The 21,627-nt window shown below is 38.9% G+C and overlaps 1 protein-coding gene across 5 annotated transcripts in view; it reads right to left on the reverse strand.

Moving 5' to 3' along the window:
* KLHL32 (kelch like family member 32) overlaps positions 1-21,627 on the reverse strand; it is a 151,008-nt gene that overhangs the window by 108,126 nt on the left and 21,255 nt on the right. For all 5 annotated transcript variants that reach the window (XM_064447595.1, XM_064447590.1, XM_064447592.1 and 2 more), the window contains exon 2: positions 15,220-15,342. The gene's annotated coding sequence lies outside the window, so the exon portion shown is untranslated. The remainder of the gene's footprint in view (positions 1-15,219; positions 15,343-21,627) is intronic.

Here is a 21,627-nt window from a genome sequence, read left to right on the forward strand (position 1 = left end):
AAAAGTTTGATTGCAAACTTGCTCTTCTGAGTATATTAACACACTTCTCCCACTTGCCTGGGAGACACTACTTTTTCCCTTTTTCGGTAAGGTCCCTGAGAATTGAAAGATTCTTCCCATTCCATGGGAATGTTCAAGAATGCCACAACTGTGAGGACTCTACCACTGCCCAGTGTTGTCAGTGAAACCATAATGCAGCTCAACCACAAGTGTCACATCTAATGTAGTGCCTCAATACAGTGATTTTTCACAAGAAAGCATTCATAGTACCAGGGGGTGGGGGGGTGGGGAGGAAACCTTAGATTTAATGAAAATTACAACACCAAGGGAGCAAAAAATTGAAAACCTGGATTTGTTTGGAAAAATAAGAGTCGATCAAAACAATGCAAGAAAACATTCAACAAAATCAATAATAAAGTAAAACACAGTAAGAAAAAATCAAACTGTTTCACTCTTCTGATTAGTTACAAACTATTTTCTTGCAAGATTGAAAAGGTCATTGCTATCTTCAGGTCATAAGCTGCAGTCAATTAGAAGCATGAAGTTTATTGTCTATCACTTCCAAATTACCATCTGACTTCACAAATCATTGAGATATTAACCACAGAAATATAAAATGAAACCACAGGGGTAAAGGATGTAAGAGCAGAACCACATCTTTATGTCTTTGTATCCTCTTTGCAGCTCTGTATCTTCTACATATCTGAATAAAACAGTTTTCAGAACATTTTTTCTGAAGAGGCATTCAGATTTTAAAAAAAAAAAGAGCCAAGTTTATGATTGTCTGTGTAACATGAGGCATATTTTACCTACGCTACTCTTCAGCAAGAGGTTGTTGAATTCTACTGATAAAACAACATGCAATGACACCGCTCAACAGAGCAGCATACTACCCATGAAAGGAAAAAGCCTGCAGTTCCACTGGAAACGACACATTTCAGGATGAGTGTATATGCTTCAAGATTTTTCATCTGAAAAAAAAAAGTTTTACATAACTTACTGCTGTATACTATCAGCTTAGCTTTTCAGAGCCACTCACTGTTACTATCATTTAAGCTGTGATACCAGTTACTTACCTGGTAAAAGGAGAAGGCCATTCCTGACAGCTGACCCACGTGTCATTGTTAGGAGAACAATATTACAACTTGATCCTGATATAGTTGAAGATGTCTCTGCTCATTTCAGGGGATTGGACTAGATGACCTTTAAAGGTCCTTTCCAGACCAAACTATTCTATGATTCTATGACCTTATTTTCTCATCTTTCTGAAACTTGGGCAACAAATATGCAAAGCACTGTCAAAGTGAAGTATCTAAACCATACATTGAGTGCACAGTCATTATAAAGGGACAGGGCAAAAGCTCTCTGGTATTTTAGTTTTCAGGCATACTGCTGCTGGCGTGAATCTAAATCTTCAGTTACTTTGCCAAAGTATGCTTTCAATATTTTTTTCTGCAGAGCTCAAGAAAAGACAAGACAGGGTGACTTCTGTAGCTTGTAATTAAACTTCTTTTTGGAATTTCTTTTGCATTTTCATTGGATAAAAACCAACAACAACAACAAAAAAAACCCCTGTTCTTTAAATGTAAACATTTTTTTCTAGGAAATTTGACCTGCCTATTGCAAAATTTGGAAGGCTTCTCTAAATGATGCCAAAATGCTTTATAAGGGAGGGCAACAGAAATTTAACTATAGAGATCATAATTATTTCTCCTTGTAATTCTAGAAATGAACACTGAAAGGGACACACATGAGTGAGGTGTGCTCTGAAATGCTGTCAACTTCATCAGGGCCTCACTCCTACAAGCCTGGGATTTTTAACTGTCACAACCATCAGGGTGCTTCTACTGAACACAACAATCATTCTTTTCTAGAGTAGTAAGAGTCAAAAATACATGGGTATGTTTTTGAAACTACTTCAAACCTGCATATGGTGTATTTACACCAGACAGGAATATACTGTACTGTAGATTGCAGACTATCTTGGCAATTAGTCTACATGAACTTAAACATTTTATACCTATGACTGAAACATAAACGATCATATTTTCTGCTTAAAACCACCTAAAAATACGAAGAAAAGCATATGTGATCACTGGATTGTGGACAGCCCTGCGTAACTGAGGTGACCAGTTATGTGTCTACATACAACACCATCATGAGATTTATTAACTAACGGCATTTCCGGTGAATGAGTACTTATATCTTTCAATAAAAGCAGAGAGAGTTTATACATCTCTATGGGACCTATAACAGTCCAACCTTCTCCACAAATAGCATTCACGAAGTTCAAACGAAAGAGGCTGTGAATTCCAGTAGCTAAGTAAACATGCACCTTCTAAGAATGACCTTAGGTAGCCACAGGGTGGCAGAACTATACTTCAGGATAATTTATACCTCCAGGACAGTGACCAGACTATTTCAAGCAGTCTTTTTCCCCACTCACAACATAATTGCTATGCGTAAAATACTTGCTGTGTGTTCAGTGGGTGCTTTTAATGCCAGGAATCAGAGAGGGGAAAAAAAAAAAGCCTGTACGTAACAGTATGACCAACCCACAGTTCTCCAAACATCAGAGCATTGCAAAAGATTACTGACCTCCATGTTTCTATTTTGACAATTTATTCAAGTCATTCAGTAACTGATCACTATCAAATTTTACCTCATATCATTAAATTAGCGTGATTTTTTCTCATATACTTTAACAGGCCAAAGGAAACCCTAGACACTTCTTCACTGGAAGTATATACAATTTCACCAACATACATCCTCAGAAGGCAGGGAAAGTTTCACCAACATCAGCAAATTTAACAGTGCCAGTGCTGGTTCCTTTGCCCATACAGCCAACTATCCCACATTTGGTGTCCTGTGGCCTCCAAATTAACATGGCCGCATCCAAACAACTAATTGGGAAAAGCCACCAACTAACTTCCAAGCCATGCCTGGAAACGTTTTGGGAGAGCACTAGATGGCTCAGGTCAAGACCTTGCCAGAGATTGTTATAAAGGTCTGCTGATAAGGATGTTAGTGTTTCAGGCTCTGGCCTGGAATGGGCCATGCAATGTTACTAGCAGAAACAAGGCTTTTGAATCCCCCCACCAAACACAGTGTTGTGCAAGAACATTTGAAGTTCTAGCAAACTCCTAACATAGGAACCATCTTAGGCAGTTTCATAAATTTGTTTTTCTCTATTACGTTTTTCATAAATGTCTTTCACATGGAAATAGGAGGGGAGTGGAGAGGTGGAAGAGATGTGGTCCAGTTATTAATGAATATTAAAACATTAAAATATGTTATTTGAGATCCTTTGTTAATGTATGCACTGCTAATTGAAAACATATTTTGTACAAAGTTCAAATTCCCAGTCAAGGACATTCAAAATCTTCCTTTATTGCAGAGCTTCTGGGTTCTTGACTTTTTTTTGGACAGAAAAAATAATCTGCCATTTCAATCAAACACTAAAAGCACAGAATTCCACTCTGGAGGAACAGTAGCTACCTTCTAGCCTGTTGCAACATAACTGGCTTGTCAACTATTCCCCACTCTTCAACGTGAAAAAACAAAGATATTTGCAAACACTTTTCTGCAAAGAGAAGAGGGCATCAAAAGATGCCATAAGGCAGCTTTAAGCAAATTGGGCAGCAACATTCATCTTGATGGGTGAGGCCAAGAGGAAGATGAAGAGTGGGAAAGAAGATGGAAGAGGAAACAAAAAGACAGTAAGGAGCAAGCTGGTGATGACAACCAGGTCAGACAGCTGCAGTTGTTTCTTGGTTTTCCTCTTTTGCAAAGGGCGAGGGGAAGCAGTGGAATAGCGCACAACACTGACATCAGACGAGTATCTGGGCAAAACTGAGGAGAAAGGATGGATATTTTTTTCCACAGCACAATCACAGGAAGAGAAGCCAGAGGTCAGCTGGGAATAATTTTAATTGCTGGGGAGAAGGCTGAATGCTCAGTTCAGAAGCGAAGACTGGGAAGGCACAGAGAAGACGAAGAACCAACGGCATGGAAGATCCTGGACTAAAACCTGCATGTGACACAAAAACATCAGATTTGGAAGAAAGCAACCAAAAGAATCAATGTCTGTTGAAGCCCATTCCATCTAGATTTTATAATAGAAATTAAGATCACCAAGTTTCACATCTTTTTTTGTGGAGAAGGATCTGCAGAACACTCGCCTTCACTTTCTGCTGACTGTGCTGGAATATAATGAATAATACCTGACAGTTTACTCGGGCAACAGAGCTCAGTGCTAATGATTCCAATTATGCTGCTGTTCCATACAGTCAGTACAGCTCTTCAAGATTTTTTTCCCTTTAGTTTGCTTTTTAAAAAGTGTGAAAAAGTTACATGCCCATGAAGCTAAGAATGCTAGAAAAGGCAAAAACTTAAGTGCTCCAATTCCCAAAGTGAAGTTGCCTATGACCATCTTACAACAAGAAAAGGCACGGGTAATTCCAACATTTTCTAACACGTGAATGTTTTATTATTTTTTTTTTAAAAAAAGGCAAAGTTAAATTCTTCTCATATGACTTATGCTTGTGTTAAAACCAAAGTCAGTGGGGGTAACAATATTAGGAAGACACACAAGCTCCCCCTGGGCCCTTTTCCACACTTAGATTATATCCAAACTTATATAAACCTTGTTAATGCCATTCCAGCATAAACTCTTGTATTACAGTGATGCCTGTGTTACTGCTGAACTACAAGCTGCTTTAAGTATAAAAGGAATTTTCACATGCAGCTTTTCATGCTATTCCCTTCTAATTGACTTACAAGTTTAAGTAGGTGACAGGACCTGAAGTTAGCTGAAGCTCTGAAGTAGATCCACCTAATCTAGACCTTTTCTAAGGAAAACTCAGAGTGATTAAAACACTTCTATATTGAAAAGTCAGGTTTGATTGAAACATTAAAAAAATTATAGTTTGAAAGAGAAAATCCAAACTAATTACATGACCAGAATAAATAAGACTTACAGACAAATTTCTTTCTGGCCATTGTTTGTGGGTGAGACGTAGGGGAGAGAATGGAGAGGGCTGCCCATCTCCAAATTCTGTTACACACTGCAATCACAAAAGCCATAAGCAGTAAATCCTGCACAATCATCTCTGGTTTTGGGGAATATTCTCTTTCAGTCATGTAGAACCTGACAGGCATCTGCTCCCTGCTCCTCTTAGCGCTCTCTTACAGTCTTGTCCCTTGCACAGCTCCTTGTTGCACTTCTCTTGTCCTGCCAGACCCATCTTCATCCTGGAAGGAGAGCTGCCACCTGGATCAGCTGCCCCAAGGAAGGGATGATCACCTCCACCACCTCCCATCTGTCCCGCACACTAATCACAGATCATCTCTTCTGTGATGGGAAGTTATTTAATTACCCTCCAACAGTAAGTGGCAGAAAGGTGCTCCTCCAGAAGTTTCTCTCCTCCACCTTGTAGTAGACTATCCCAGTTACTACTTCTTACCACTACTACATTTTTGAAATATGCTATAATTCAGAAACACATAATCTGACAGGACATACAGGACAGACCAACATCTGACTTTGGTTTTTTTTTTTCTAGAAGACAGACACAGCTGGGAGATTTTGTAGAGGACTCTTGCAGTGTGAGTTATACTGACACTGCCACAGATAAATATGCAGCAGTAACTGTAAAGATGCTCTTGTCTTTAAGACTAAACCTATAAGGTCTAATCAGAGGTAAGACAGATCGAAGAGGTATACATAAGTCATCTTCAATACTGCTTCCTGCACAGCAGTTACTGTCTCACAAAACTGTGACCTGGAGCATGCAAAATCTGAACTTTAGAACTTGCACCACTACATCTTGCAGCAGTAACTTCTTTTGACCCACTTTCTTTAGGGCTCTCAGCATATCTGAACTGTACTTTTTTTTATTCCAAGCTTTCATTAAACCATCCAAAAGTTTCATTCAGAAGCACTGTAAGCACCATGGTTACAGATTAACAAAGCATTAAGCCTCTGTCATTCTGGAAGGACACTGGTTTCCCTAGCTACAATCCCTCACTTGCTATCCCCATGACGGATGGTTTATTCCAGCCCTTCACCCTGCTTACACTGCCTTCTGCAGATCAGAAAAAAAAGATCTGTTGCTTAGAAAAAATAGGATTTTCATCAGGTATACAATTTTATTACTGTAGACCACTTCTTACATTCACTGCCTCTAACACATTTACACAGTCATTGCTACCTCTATAACCTCAACTAGCTAAGCTAGAAAAGAACACAGATAAGCATGATCTGGGATGGGGAAAAGTAGCATGGAAGAAGTCAGAGTGATTTTTTGCACCCCATAGCCAAAAATCTGGAGGAGTTTCGCTATATACACAGGGCTGTACAAAGTTGTAACCAGACAAAGGAAGCAAAACCAATTTAATCAAGACAGAAAACTCTTACTATACCAACAGAAGGAAAATTGCTCTCTCAACTCTTGAAGGGTATCGAGGGACAGATTTACTAGGGGAACTAACTGTGGCCTTTTCCCTACTCCCTGTGAGTTAAACCTGCTATAGTGTGAGCTTCCAAAGCATTAAGAAGGTTGGGAATAGTGCAGTTCCCACCCCCTGCCAGGGGAAGGTAAGGTTCACAGATCTGCTGGTAACAAAGGAAAACATCAGGACACCTGACCTCTTATTCAGGAAAATAGCTGAATGTCCTGTCCAAGCTGATTGTGGAGTTAGTGGATTCCTCTTCTCCAGGGATTGATTCAGAGCTTTTATTTAGGCTTTGCACAAGATATCTAGACTTCAATACTAGCATGTTCTACTGAAACAGGAGATTTCTTGTTTTCTCTCATCCTCTGCTTAACATACGTTCCATTTCTAACACAGAATTTATTCTATGTTCCAGACCAGCTACCTAGAAAATGTTCTGATACTGAACACTGTCATTAATGCGCAGCGTCAATCAGCAAATAAAAATTTATCTCAGAACAGAAAGGACATACCAGGTAGGGAGGGGAGGTGCCAGGAAATATAGTCTAAAAAGACTAATTTTGAGGATGCATATGATGTATTTTGTAGTGTGAGTCATGCCTTTGACAACATGCTTTAAGAAACTCACTTTAAGATAATACCTTGTACTAAAGTAAAAGATCACTCTAATTAAGCCATATCAATTAGGTTATTAGAGAGAGACACTTGAGGTCTTGTTTGCAAACATCAGATTTCAACGTGCTCTACTCTTTTTCAGAGACAATCTGAGAATTAATACTTAAAATCCTTTTAGTATATACAGATTTGAAGACAGACTGGATAGTTCAATGGATTTTGTTTTTTAACTTGTATAAATTCACAAGTCAGATCTGACTAGCATTAACTGTTGACACATTTGGCAGTCAAAAGACAAACCAGAAACTGCCTCATTTGCTGTCACTTCTCAGCAATAACCTCATCTCAGTAATGGAAATGTGTAGAAGTACTCAGTGAGTGCACAGATACTCTAACTGGAGAGCTGTAAACAGCTGTATTTTGTATGTGCTCTGCTTCTAAGCTGAACAAACAAGAAACAGTATACTCAAATCTCCCATTTCCTTAATACTTGTGCACCAGTGTATACATGAAACTTGTATTACAGCCCTGTTTTCAAAATGGCAATTCAATCTTCTGGTGCCAGCTCCCAGGACAGAACTGGGTCTCCCTATCCGCACCATCTGTTCTTACACTCTCTCCTTCTGACCCAAAGTGTACATTCTTAGTGGAACAGTAAACCACAAGAGTGGGAGGGAAGCAGGAATAATGCGTACCTAGTTCTGCCTCAAGTCTGATAGTTATTTTACTCTTCATAAAAGGTGAGAGGAACAGTTTTGAATGCCCATCACAGCAAGGACAACTGAACTCAGATCCATTACGAGGCAAGTGGTGCATCAACAGTTCTTAAGTTATTAAAAAAAAGAAAAATACACACACACACAAAAACACCCAAAAACCAAAACAAACCACAAAACACGCACACCACAGGAGAAGCTAAATTTCAAAAGAAAAGTAAAATGCTTCTTTCATGAAACAACCTGCTGCTTACATTCAGAAGGGCACTGTGAATATAGGTGTTCCCTCAAACATACATATATATATATTTTCTTCTTGGATGAAATGCAATAGCGCAGGAGTTAGTAGTAGTTAAAAAAGAATCATAGTTAGGAGTAGAGACTAACACCTGAGAATTTTAACAAGATAGTGAATAATGCTTAGGCCAGACAAGAGGGTATTAGCAATGAACGCCTCATTGACAAGAACCTCCTAAAATAATACAACTCAGCAGAATTTCAGGGACTAACAGTGGAAACATCCTGCTACAAAGCAGGTTGTGAAGGAAAGGGAAGGCGACAAATCAGTCAGCAGTGCTAAAAAGGAACATCTTGGCTCAGAAGGCACTGAAGCACAGAAACTGGGCGAAAGGTAATTCCGGCAGGGAGAGACTGCGACCACCGACTCAACTGACGGACAAAAGGACCACACTCCTCTTGGGCGTGCGCAGTGAATTAAAATCACACTGTGGCTTTCAACTTAAGCAGAGAAGATACAGACCAATGGAAGATGGGGATGCCCAGTCAGGTCAACGATTATGTGTTAGATAGGCGTGGTGTGTTAACTTTCATATGTGAATGTCAAAAAGGAATTATGGTAGGTGTGCACACTAGGAGGAATTATCCCCTGTGCACTTGGTGCCAAATAAAGTCATGCCTGCTCTTTAACACACCCGGTGTTAAGGAGTTTTATTCCCAGCTTTTGGTGACATAGGCACTATGAAAGACTTTGTAAGGCTACAGTTAAGTGCTTACTTCCAGAAGAGTGAGGAATTTTTAACACATATATCTCTGATTGTTTTTCTATCGGCTAAATTGACGTCCTGTTCTTCCCTTCATACACATGCAAACAACTTGTGGCTTGCTAAAGAATCTTTGTTCTTAAGCATCTATCACTACTCAGACATTAAACTAGGAAGCTGAGCAATTAAGTTTGTTTTAGCAAGTTTTGTTTCAGCAAGTAAGGTTTGTCAATACTGCTCCTAGAACCAAACGTAAGATGATTTGTGGAGACAGCCCTAAATGCCTAACTGAAGTTTATGAATTGCATGCCAGTCAGTAGAAGCCCACTACATTTGGAAGAGCTAAACAGTGCCAAGCATAATTCCTTGGACACAAGTGGAGTTCAGCTTTTGCCAACATGATGTCAGTATACATGACAATATAAAAAAATATATATAATTTAAAAGGCTCTAGGAGCACTTGTTTCTAAAATAACATATATATTTTTTTAAATTGTAAGGACAATAATCACTAAATGCTACAAATAGCTACTCCTAATTCAAGTTAAAATATTCCTTCTTCTATAACTTAATGGGCATAAATTAACACACATGAAATTCCATCTGAAAACAAGAAAATACTTTTTACTGTGAGGATAATTAAACACCAGAACAGATTGTCCAGAGAGGTTGTGGAATCTCCATTCTTGGAGGTACTCAAAACACCTCTGGATGCAGCCCTGGACAACCTGCTCTAGCTGACCCTGCTTGAATAAGGGGAGTTGACTAAATGATCTCAAGTGTCCCTTCCAACCTAGACAATTATGTGCTTTGTGTGATTCTCTACGGTACAGCTGAGACTACGAAAATGGTATGCATGCAAGAGCACGTTAGTCCCATATGCCCTATTTATTCCACATTCCAATCTTCTTTAAGAGACTATCTCTTAAAAGGAAACAGAAGGGGAAAAAAAACAGGAAATCCTATTAAAATCATAGCATATGTACATGCGTCCACATCTCTCAAGTGTCCTGGTGCAGCACATTCAGGAGTTGCAGTCTTTCCATTTATTGGAACAGCCTAAGAATCCTTTGAACTTCTGGCTATAATTTATACCAATCCAAAGCAAACTTACTAGAACACTAAAAAGACTTATCTTGTCATAGCAAGTTTTTTTTGGCGTGGGGTGTTTTTTTTGTTTGTTTGGGTTTTTTTAAGGATAGGAAAACTCAGTAGCAATCCTGGTGCAACTGATGTTATATAAAGTTTATTATTTCATTTGATAAACAAAACTAATACTTCATAAGCAAAACACGCATGTACTGATTTTTATTGTTTGCTGATTAAGCTCAATTAATACTTAAATTCAGTTGATAATATACAGAAATTTATTATCATTTCAGACCCCCTACAGTAACTAAGACATCTCCCAGGGGAGATGAGAGATATGATGTAGGACACACACGACATCCAGTCTCTTCTGGATCAGTATCTCAAATGGCACTAGACATCAATGTTTCAGCAAGTAAGTTGATCCCTGAATGACTCCTGACAAAAAGCAAAAGAATTTATTTTATGTAACTTAAGTTTCAGTGAGTATATTTCCAAGAAGTTTTCTGATAGATGTTCATCACTTGAAAGAACTCCAAACCAATAAAAGCACCTTGCATAAATGCCCAACAACAACAAAAATTTGTTTTTAAATAAAATGCTTCAAAGAGTCAAAGGTAAAGGGAACAAATCAGAACATTTCAGAATTAAGGCACACTAAGAAGCCTTCTTGAAAGAGGTTTCTTCTGAGTATATCTGGGAAAACCACAGCAAGTACTCAGATTTTTAAATTCAGAGTACTCAGTATCCATTAACTTCTACAAAATATACCATATTGTACTATTTATTTCAGGTCAAACCCAGCTATTTTCAAATTCATCAATAATTTGGTCAAGGACTTCAATGAGAATTAGACTAAATTCATACTTTAACAGCCTACATTTCTGTGAATCTTTTTATTGCAATGTTTCATAGATTGCTAGTAGAAATACTGCTACATATTTGAAAAAAAATAGTGAAAGATTAATGCTAGATCACTCCTACAGATGCAGCTAGGCAAATTATTGAATTCCTAGCTATTGGCAAGCAGTTCTCTAAGGGTACACATGTGTAAAGCATTCCCAACAGTGAAGAATGAAGAAATTAAATCTTTAAATAATCAGGTACTCATATTTTAATGACCTTCTTGCAATAAAAGGAATGAAGCTCCTTACACAGTGGGAGGTAACTTATTACACTTCTCCCTGATACCTAAGATTTCAGCATGGAACAGGCCTTTGGGTTTGGATGCCAAGAATTGGAAAAGGCATTCAGGTAACAAGCAAGCCACAGCTGGGAAAAGAGGGGGTAGGTGCAGTCCCTGGAGAAGAGGCACTTCACTCAGCACCAAATCAGTGATGTTGAACGTGAAGCTAGCTTAGTGAGCAGTTGCATCTTCCTCTGGGTATGCTTCAAGACCAGATTGCTAGAGGCCATGGTGGATGCACTGCCGGAGAGAGAAGGGATTCAAAACCACAGTAAACTTTGAATTACAAACAGGAGAACAATAGCCTATTACTGTTGTTGTCATGTCCCAGAAAACAGAAGATTTTCCTGGATGTGGGAATACCAAAACTCAACAAGAGCCTGAAGAGATTTCTTCCCCAAAAATCTTTCTCCACGGACATGTTTAAGGACAAAACAGTTCCTTCATCCCTAAATATGTTATTGAAGTCCTTGAAGAAGTAAAAGCTCTGACTAAATTTGAAAGACCCACAAACTTTTTACAGTTCACACCATAGAGTTAGCAGACTTCCATTACACAGGGTTTTTTTCATTTAGGCATTCCCTTTTTTTCTCTTTTTTCTTTAGTGGAAAAGAATTTACATCAAACAACTCATTTAACGAGTTCTTATGCTGTTAATTGCCTTAACTGTGCACTTTATCTACAAGATCTCACACTAACATTCTTAATTATTTAAAGCACATTAAATATTAATGGTATCAGCGTGATTAGAGATTACTTTCTTAATAATCATTCTTGTTTGAGTGGAAAGCGTTTGATTCCAGCTGCTATGAACTTTTAGACACCCAAAAGCAATGTTTGTTGACATAAAAGGGACAATCCATTTCACAAAGGAATGATGACCAAATTAAACTGCATATGCCCAACAAAACAATACTATTTTATGGTAGACACTTCATAAGCTTTAATAAAGTTAACTTCCTTGAGAGGAATCTGAATTACTGTATTTTACAATATTATTCTGACTTCTACACTGTATCACAACACTAAGATTTTCTTTTACTCCAAATAGTTTTTCATTAGTTTAGATTCCAAGCTTCTAATCTACATGGAAGCTACCTATGTTGACTCTACAGTTGGTCCACAACAAATAATAAAATTTAAATGTATCAGTGCTAGTACATCTCTAGAAGAATCAATGGGACAGTATCACCACTAAAAGCAACGGACCTTTTAAATTAGAATTTGATACAGACTGATTTAGGAAGGAAAACGCTAACTCAGCCTCTACCACAAGAGAAAAGTTTTGTTGCAGTCAAAGGTAAGCACTGATCAGAAAAAACTAAAAAACACCAAAAAGCACACATTTTAAGGTAAGAAAAAGCCAAAATAAAGTAGTCATGGTGGTTTACTCCCCTGTCACCAAATGTATCTCCTGGAATCAAACTGCACCTGAAGCTTTCGTTTCAAACAAAAAATAAAGTTCATAGGTCTGAAGATTACGGAGAGAAGCCTGAAAACATAATGTAACACCAGACTTATGAATTCTGATGGCAAGTGTCTGAATTTATTTAATTACTGGTGTCTGGGAACTAGCTTTCAGTGTTTGAATGCTTGAGGCTGACACTGCTTAAATTAAAAGCCATTGAATGATATAACAAATGGAAGCTATTCATCAATGTCTTGATCTGGGAACAGAGACACACTGGCCCAAAAGGTGATGACTGGCATAAAGATGGCCTGAAGCACCCACCTGCCCCCTCCAATGACTAAGCCTAAGGATACTGCAGACAGTTCCAAGGACTAAGAGGATAATTAAATGGCGTTTGATTTCTCTCTTTACCAAATGGCACACACAAAAACCTGGATTTGAATCAGAGGATTTGCAGGGGACAGACTACTCCTTACCTTGCCAACGAACTGAGCAGTTGTATTGTACATGATCCAGCACTCTAAGCACAGACTCACTGCTTCTTTTCCATCTTTGGACAGTAACATACCAAATGCAGCCAACAAGTGCAGGACTGCATCCAGATGGTCTGAGTCACTCTAACCAAACAAAGGGTTGACTTCTAGCTTTGGCCAGGTTCACTCATTTACGTGGCAACACTACAGTCACCCCTACCTAATCAGGAGACTCTTGTTCTCTAATAAATAAAGAAATCTGTAATGCAAAAATAGGTTTGAAAGATCTTTCTCTACCTTGCAGCGCTTTAACTCTTAGACCTAACAGTGCTGCCAGTCAGTGAGCAGACAGAAGCATCACTACTTATGAGTAGCTTTGCAGCATGCTCTCATGCAACTCTCAGTTACTTTTGAAAAACAAATGCAAGCTTTCACCTCTGTATTTACACTGATCCTGATACAACCAAACACCGGCTTTTCCCACCCACTTCAGGAGAGAAGGAGCACAAACTAAAGGCTAACTAGAACTAAAAGCTATTTGCTCTTAAGTATTTATCAAATTCCTTCAGTATGTGCTACTGGCAATACAAACCTGCTCAGAGATGAATCAAAATCCGATGCAGCAATACTGCTGGGACTTCCCCAGTATTTCCCAATTTACCACACATAAGGCCATGTATCACTGACAGAGAATAAAATTTCTGAATCTGGATTGGAATTTACCAATGTGCAATTCCTAAAGGATCACCACCTCACCTGCATTCAACACAGCCCAATGCAGAGGCTTGCAAAGACATCTAAGTAGTTTCTCATGTTACCCACACAAAACACTGTACTAACAATACTGTTCCTATGGGCTTTGCAACTTTGTTCAGAGCTAAGTGGGTACCTCTGCACAGCACAGTCAACTTGTATGTCCTGATGATATGCTTATATGGAAGTTTTCGTCCCTTCTGTAAAACTTTGTATTTCTTTTTCCCACCATCACAGCCACAAACACATTTGATCTATGGTTACAGTTTTCCAGCCTACTTGGTTCCAGTGGATCCCTACAACCAAGAGATTCTCTGTGAAGACCCCAAGATTGCTTAAGACAGGTTTCTGCTCCACATAGGGAACAACTAAGAGAAAGGTGCAGCCTTAGGCATGATTTTTTTTTACCATTTCATCAGCTCCATTTCTAGTCAGAGTCTACCCTTTTAAGGCTAGATACTTTCTTTGGGTCACAGGTGTGGCTGCATGAAAACAACAAAAAAGTTGCAAAACACTAATGTGAGTTACCAGCTCAAGATACTCAGACATTACTCAGTCACAAACACACAGTATCAATATAAAGTAATGTCCTGGTTTAACACCAGCTGGCAACTAAGCCCCACACAGCTGCCTGCTCACCCTCCCCCCACATGGGACAGGGGAGAGAACTGGAAGGGCAAAAGTAAGAAAACCCGTGGGTTGAGATAAGAACAGTTTAATGACTGAAATAAAATAAGAATAAATTGTAACAAAAACAACAAAGAGAGAAAGAGAAACAACACTCAGGAAAAACAAGTGTTGTAAGCACTCACCACCTGCCAAGCAATGCCTAGCCAGTCCCCAGGTAGCAATCACTGCCCCCTGGACAGCTCTCCAGTTTATATACTAAGCATGACATCATATGATATGGAATATCCCTTTGGCCAGTTTGGATCAGCTGTCCTGGCTGTGCCTCCTCGCCTCCCAGCTTCTTGTGCACCTGGCAGAGCGTGGGAAGCAGATAAGTCCCTGACTTAGTATAAGTACTGCTTAGCAGCAACTAGTACATCAGTGTGTTATCAACATTAGTCTCATACTAAATCCAAACCACAGCACTATACCAACTACTAGGAGGAAAATTAACTCTCCCTCAGCCAAAACCAGGACAAATAAAAATGGAATATTGATTTTGAGATTTTGTGTCATTTAACAACTCCCTACTTAAAAGAAACTCCCAAAAATAAATCTATCCATCCTTCAGATTCACAACTGGAAATACTCTGCTTATCTAAGTATTGCCTGCCTATCTCTTTGTACAGTAATATTAGACTCAAAAAATGCCAAGAACACAAAATAATAAGGAAAATAACTTCAAAGTAGTAGGTGGTAATCTCATTAATTTAAGTACTAAAAGAAGAGCTTTCCTTGTATGAGAAGTTTTGTTAGGGGAACTGATTCTTCGCTTCAGCTAACTGCAGCGTTGTAACCCTCTGCAAGACTGTAACACACAGAAACAGGTAGGAAATGTTCTTGGAAATACCTTGGGGAGATTCAAGAGACTTCTAGCAGTATTGAATGCAGTAGTTGGAGAAGATTTTCACCCTCTTCTGAGGCTGAAGTTGGTTAAAATCATTGCCGTTGGTTTCCCGAGATCTTCTAAAAACTGAAAACAGGAGAACATGAAATGTTACTAAAATTTGTCCTAGGTTTGCAAACAATGGTTTTCAGTAATTGAAAATAACTTGCTTCTTTTCTGCACAATCTCCTCTGCTTTTGTAAACCATGAATAACAGCTCATCTTTTATTTGTTTTCAGTGTCTCACAGAACCAGTTTGTTATGATTGCTCTCTCCTACACAAAAACTGGTCAGGATTTTCAAACACCCTTCTGTTTATTTATGGCAAGCTGCAGTAAAAACATTTGCTTACTCCAATTCAGTGCAAGAATCTGGTAAATAAAAACACTAATTTAACACCTTTTGCCCCCTAGTATATGAAAGAAAACTAAGCACTTACAGTCAACAGGTCTTTCTCTAGTCAGCATATATTCATTACAGGGCAAGGCAGCTGGTTGCTCTTCTTTCAAGATAGAATAGGTACAAGTTCAGCAGCTACACTGGCTTCTGTACTTCATTCTCTTGCCTGACCTGCCTAAAGAATATATCAGAACTTCTATGGGGCTGCTTTTTGATATTTAGGGTTTGCTTTCTGGTTTTGTGGTTGGTTTTCATTTGTTTTTTTTTCCTTAAAGCTTTAAGAGGCATGCTGTTGATCCAGCTCACAGTACACCCACACACACAGTGATGCAAGCAAAACACCAGAGCAATAAGATGCAGCAGGAGGGCAGTATTGCCAGTATTGCTGCAGAACATCTTGTATCAAACCATGACAGAAAGGCAAAGAGAGACTGATCCACAACTTCTACTCAGTTGTCATCCATCTATCCAGATAAGGGATTGTAAATCCATTAGACAATGTTCTGATAAAGTCTGTTTCTTCTGACAGTTTTCAATTGTGTGCACCACACAGATAAGCAGATGGAAAATAATCTTAACTGAGAACAGGTAGAGGGGCTTTTTTTCTCCTTCAAATAGAAGGATCTGAATTTACAGCTCAAGATTTTCTTCAAACTTCCCCCGCCCTCCTTAGCCTGAGACACAACTTTCCCTTACTTGGAGAAAAGTTTCTGTTACAAGGAAAAACACTTTAAAAAGAAGATCTTAAATCATTTTTAATCCCTGATCTTTAATTAATATCAGAAATAGAATTATAAAAGAAACAGACAAGTGTTTAGACTTCTGTGCCCTCCTCAGGCCCCAAAAGAAACACTTTGATTCATAAGCCTTGTCCTTTTTTCCTCCTTCCCACAGACTATATCAACTGGATCAGAAAAAGAAAAAAAAACTACAAAACCCCATAAAAACCAAACAAAATGCCACCCATCACCTCTCTCATATCTTTAGATCACCACAGCTGAACTACCGCTTCCCCCTCTCCCCTCCCTGCTTTTAAGTCTACAGGACTTGGTCTGGTTTGCTGTGGGCTACCTGGTAATTACATAGTAACCTCTCTCACCAAAGAATTAATAAGTCAGAAAATAAAGATGCAGCCCATAAAAAGTCATTCCTTGGGTTCCCAAAACAATTTTCAGTATTCACAGTATGCAGACCAGTGACAGGACAAAATGTAGAAGCATAATGTGTAATTCAGTGAAACAATTTATGCCACTGAAGACACTTCTACTCCCCTTACCCTGTATGCCCTGAGCTCTGCAACAAATTATTGCCTCAGAGCACCAGCAACATTTGTGTTGCCACCATCCTGCTGGTGTTACGGTACAAACCCATAGCAACATCTCATGACCAGCCAAAAATTCAGGCACATGCTCTGCTACATGAGCAGAGGGAGGTGAAAACTAGAGGTATTTATGTCTTAAATTCCCACGAATTACAGTTGACTGAGATCAGTTATTAGATCCTTAATTCTCTTCATTTATCCAGCAACATCACTAAAAATCAATGCAAGTCCATAGTGCAAGAGCTACTTCTAATTAGTGAAGAGAGTAAATTCGAATGGCCTGTCTAGCAGCTTTCCTCCCTTTACAGTAGTTTAGAGTTGCACTATGCCAGATTTGAAATATTGTGGAAACGTGAACAGCTGCAATAAGTATAAACTACAATAGTTTTGTGCATGACTTGTTCTCATCTTCAGTAAGTCTCTTATGTCATATGCATCCAAAGATCTAAAGCGTGGAATCTGACTCCATAAAGTGCCTAACACGATCGACCTGATTAAAAGGTCTTAAAGAAAGTGAACAATCCTAATAAAATAAAAACCATAGAATCATTGAATTATTAAGGTTGGAAAAGACCTTTAAGATCATCAAGTCCAACCATCAACACAACACTACCATGTCTTCTAAACCATACCCTGAAGTGCCATGCCTACATATTTTTTGAACACCTCCAGGGATGGTGAATCCACAACCTCTCTGGGCAGCCTCTTCCAATGCCTGACCACTCTTTCAGTAAACACATTTTCCCTAATATCCAATCTAAATCTCCCCTGATGCAGCCTGAGTTCATTTCCTCTTGTCCTACCGCTAGTTACTTGGGAGAAGAGACCAACACCCAATTCACTACAACCTCCTTTCAGGTAGTTGTAGAGAGCGATAAGGTCTCCCCTCAGCCTCCTCTTCTCCAGGCTAAACAACCCCAGTTCCCTCAGCCGCTCCTCAGAAGACTTGCTCTCTAGACCCTTCACCAGTTTCGTTGCCCTTCTCTGGACACGCTCCAGCAACAAAATGTCCTTCTTGTAGTGAGGGGCCCAAAACTGAACACAGTATTCGACGTGCAGCCTCACCAGTGCCCAGTACAGGGGCACTATCACCTCCCTGCTCCTGCTGGCCACACTATTCCTGTTACAAGCCAGATTGCTGTTGGCCTTCTTGCCCACCTCAGCACACTGCTGGCTCATGTTCAGGCGCCTGTCAACCAGCACCCCCAGGTCCTTTTCCTCCAGGCAGCTCTCCAGCCACTCCTCCCCAGGCCTGTAGCATTGCATGGGGTTTTTGTGACCCAAGTGCAGGACCCAGCACTTGGCCTTGTTAGACCTCATACAGTTGGCCTCGGCCCATCGATCCAGCCTGTCCAGATGATTTAAAAAAAAAATAAATTCAAATGGCACGCTTCAAACTGAGTATATACTTGAGGGCCCAGTCACATTAGTAGACAAGAACTTCATTTATTAGACAACCAGCCCTGGCCACAGAAACATTTTGCAGTTTGACTTGCTCTCTGTAAAGCTGAACTCCTACTTCTGTTCCACCTTCATTCATAGTTATCCTCCCGAAGCAAGCAAGCAAAGCACTTCCAGTCCTCTTATTTACATTTCAGCAACTCCTATGTTTTTGCACTTCTGTAATTCTCTTTGGAGGATGGAGCACATACACGAAAAGTAAATGCACCAGATCTCATAGTTGTATTGCATCATTCAATTTTCTATGCACTTTCCCAACAAGCAAATACAGCAGTTGCATTTGTATGCAAAAGTCACCACTGACCACAAGCAATGCATAGTGGATTTTAATGTAACCTCACTGAGGATAAGAAGCTCAGCACAGCAGGGATATGGCATACTCTCCAGTACACTCTGCAGTCCTGATGCACTAAGACCCTGCCAGAAAGGAGTTCTGTTCCCTTCCTGTTTGTTTGCCCGGGCTTTCTACTAAAGGAGAAAAAGAAAAAACAAGAATTAAAAAAAAAAAACCAAAGGAACTTCAGCTAAGGCATATACTAAACCCACAAAACAGGTGCTGTTATCCCCTTTAAATAAATTCCACACTTCAGCTCTTGAGATCTCTATTTTGAACTCCACAGTTAGCTAAAGTCAAAGTCCCCATTCTGTTCTGAAAACATCACCTCAGTTCTCTTCTTATTTTATGCAACTAAAATACAGGTCACTGACTGAAAGGCGGCTTTCAAAACTACATATAACACAGAAAAGAGAAAAAACACAAAAGATGTATTCTCTCAAAGGGAACACCTTTTGGTAGTCAATTATTGCTTTAAAAACATCATTTTAAAATCTGTATTAGATCAGGAAAAAATATTATTCAAAGCCACTCTCTTCCTATAAATGTAGCTGTTGGAAAAAATGTTAATACCAATTTTAGAGAATTTCAAAAATAAACCTGGAAAGAATACATTCCACATATCCTGATAACATTCCTTCAACCAAAGGTTTTTATCTCTTCTGTCTTGATAAACCAGGTAGAGTCCCACTTTAGCTTATAAAGGGCAATAGCCTTTTTACTTTACTTAACCTGAAGTGAAACCTGATGGAAAGTGTTTCAGACATAATAAGGCCATAAGCTTGCTCGTGTCCACTTTGAAATTCATTATTAATCTAAGCAATGTTGTTTTCACTTAACCAATCTTTAATAAAAAAATATAGTACAGAAATCAAGTCTTATCAACACTGCAGAAATGGACCTCAATCACTCTTAGACATGATACCTTAAAAACAAAAGCCCACTGTTACCCAAACTAGTAATGCTGAGATTTTTTTCCAAGTGTATTCTTACTGAAGAGTAGAATGAAAGGCTATTCTGGAGGCACAAGGGATTAGAAAAAAAATGAAGATGTTAAAGTTTAGACTACCAGGGGGAAGATACACATACACACTTTTAAGACACATCCTAAGTAATCACAGCATTCAGGAAAAACACAAGAGTAAATTAGGCTGCAACATCACATCTTCTACACTGTCAAAAACCACCACTACATGTATCATTCCTGTCAGAAAAATAAAGACAGATGGTCGCAGAAAAAGACACTCTTCAGAAAAACCATAACCTTTAAGTACTGATGAATCAAAATATTTACAAAATTTATCCCCATATAAAGCTCATTCTCTACAATTAAAGTTCTTCTAAATTGCTGCAGCATATTGCTACAGAAATTTTGGCAGAACACATTCTCAATTTACATAATCGTTCAGAGTAGTCACCTAACTTGGAGAAAAATCATACATTCTCAAGTATTATTGATGTTCTGAAGCCTCTTGATTTATTTTACTCAGAACTGTTTACATATTTTGTTGCTTTCTCATCACAGAGAAATCTCCGATTGCTGATATGAAAGTCAATAGCTTCAAACTGGCACGAGCGTGAATGGAATTTGCATGGCATTCGCTACCGGAATGGCATTTTTTGAAACGACACCTTTCTTTTCTCAAGCCAACAGAGAGAGGCATTTTGAACCAATGTATGTAGGTGTATAAAGGTGTATAAAGACCCACCAGAACTACGCCAGTTCTCACAGGGCATCTGTCCTTTGAGTGACTTAGCTGTCCACTGACAGCATGGAGCACAAAAGGTATTCTGATGCAGCTACCTCCTGTGTGCAAAACTTCTTCCCAAGAAAGGAAGCCAAGCATTTTACCTCATAAGCAGTCAAAAGGCCATCTAATTCAGAAGACAAAGAAATGAAAATTTAGGAACTGCTATGTTAGGGATCCTTTATCTTTCACTACTAAGTATAACTGGCAGGTAGTTGAAGAAATTGGGGGGATATACCACCACAAGAGGTTAGTAATTTTGTGGGGAATAAATAAATAAAAAATTAAAAATCAGGTTCCTAAAAGTTGAATAATTTGTTAGGAAAACCTCTGTAATTTTCAGCCTTTTGGCACTGTTCCTCTCACTATCTCCAAAGAAAGAGATACAAAAATTTGAACATGAGATTCCCCTCCCACCCCCAATCAGTTCTGGACTAATTGAAGTCCTCAGAGCACAGAACACACTGGCAAGGGCCATATGAAAGTCCTAGGTGGATGAGAAATATGACGAATAATTTCTTTATGCTAAAAAGAATTAAAATGAGACAACTATGCAGTTACTGTAGGTAAGCATAATTAGAGTGGATGACATTTATGTTTGACTAGTTTCTCCTGATAACACTGTCAACTGTTCTCACTTGAGTGTTTAAATTAATTTCATTTCTCACTTAATCCAATCCCCATTTCTAGTCCAATTTATAATCACCACTTCCCCGTAGTAGCGGGGCATTAAATTACCGTCATTCTTGGCCATTAAGTCAATCATATTCCAGTCAGCAGTCGATGAAAAAAACACCACAGCAGTGCCATGAATTTTCATATTTCATATTGAATACATTCCTTTTTGCTGCATTGCAGAAGCTGATCATCAGTGTCAGAAGCTACATTATATCAATTTCTGATTTTTCAGGCAGAAGCAACACATTCTGAATCAAAAATGGAGGTAACAAAACCCATTTTTTGTTTTAGATGAACACTGCATTTTCCCTGGTCAAATCCCGCTCACTTTACTTTGCAAGTACCCACTGAAGAACAGGCCCACACAAGCCTATGTTTCCACCTGCTACCATTGTTTCATCCACACTTCTCCTTACTGTAAACTGCAAATT

The sequence above is a fragment of the Phalacrocorax carbo genome, chromosome 3 (assembly GCF_963921805.1).
Source record: "Phalacrocorax carbo chromosome 3, bPhaCar2.1, whole genome shotgun sequence".
Classification (NCBI taxonomy): Eukaryota; Metazoa; Chordata; class Aves; order Suliformes; family Phalacrocoracidae; genus Phalacrocorax; species Phalacrocorax carbo.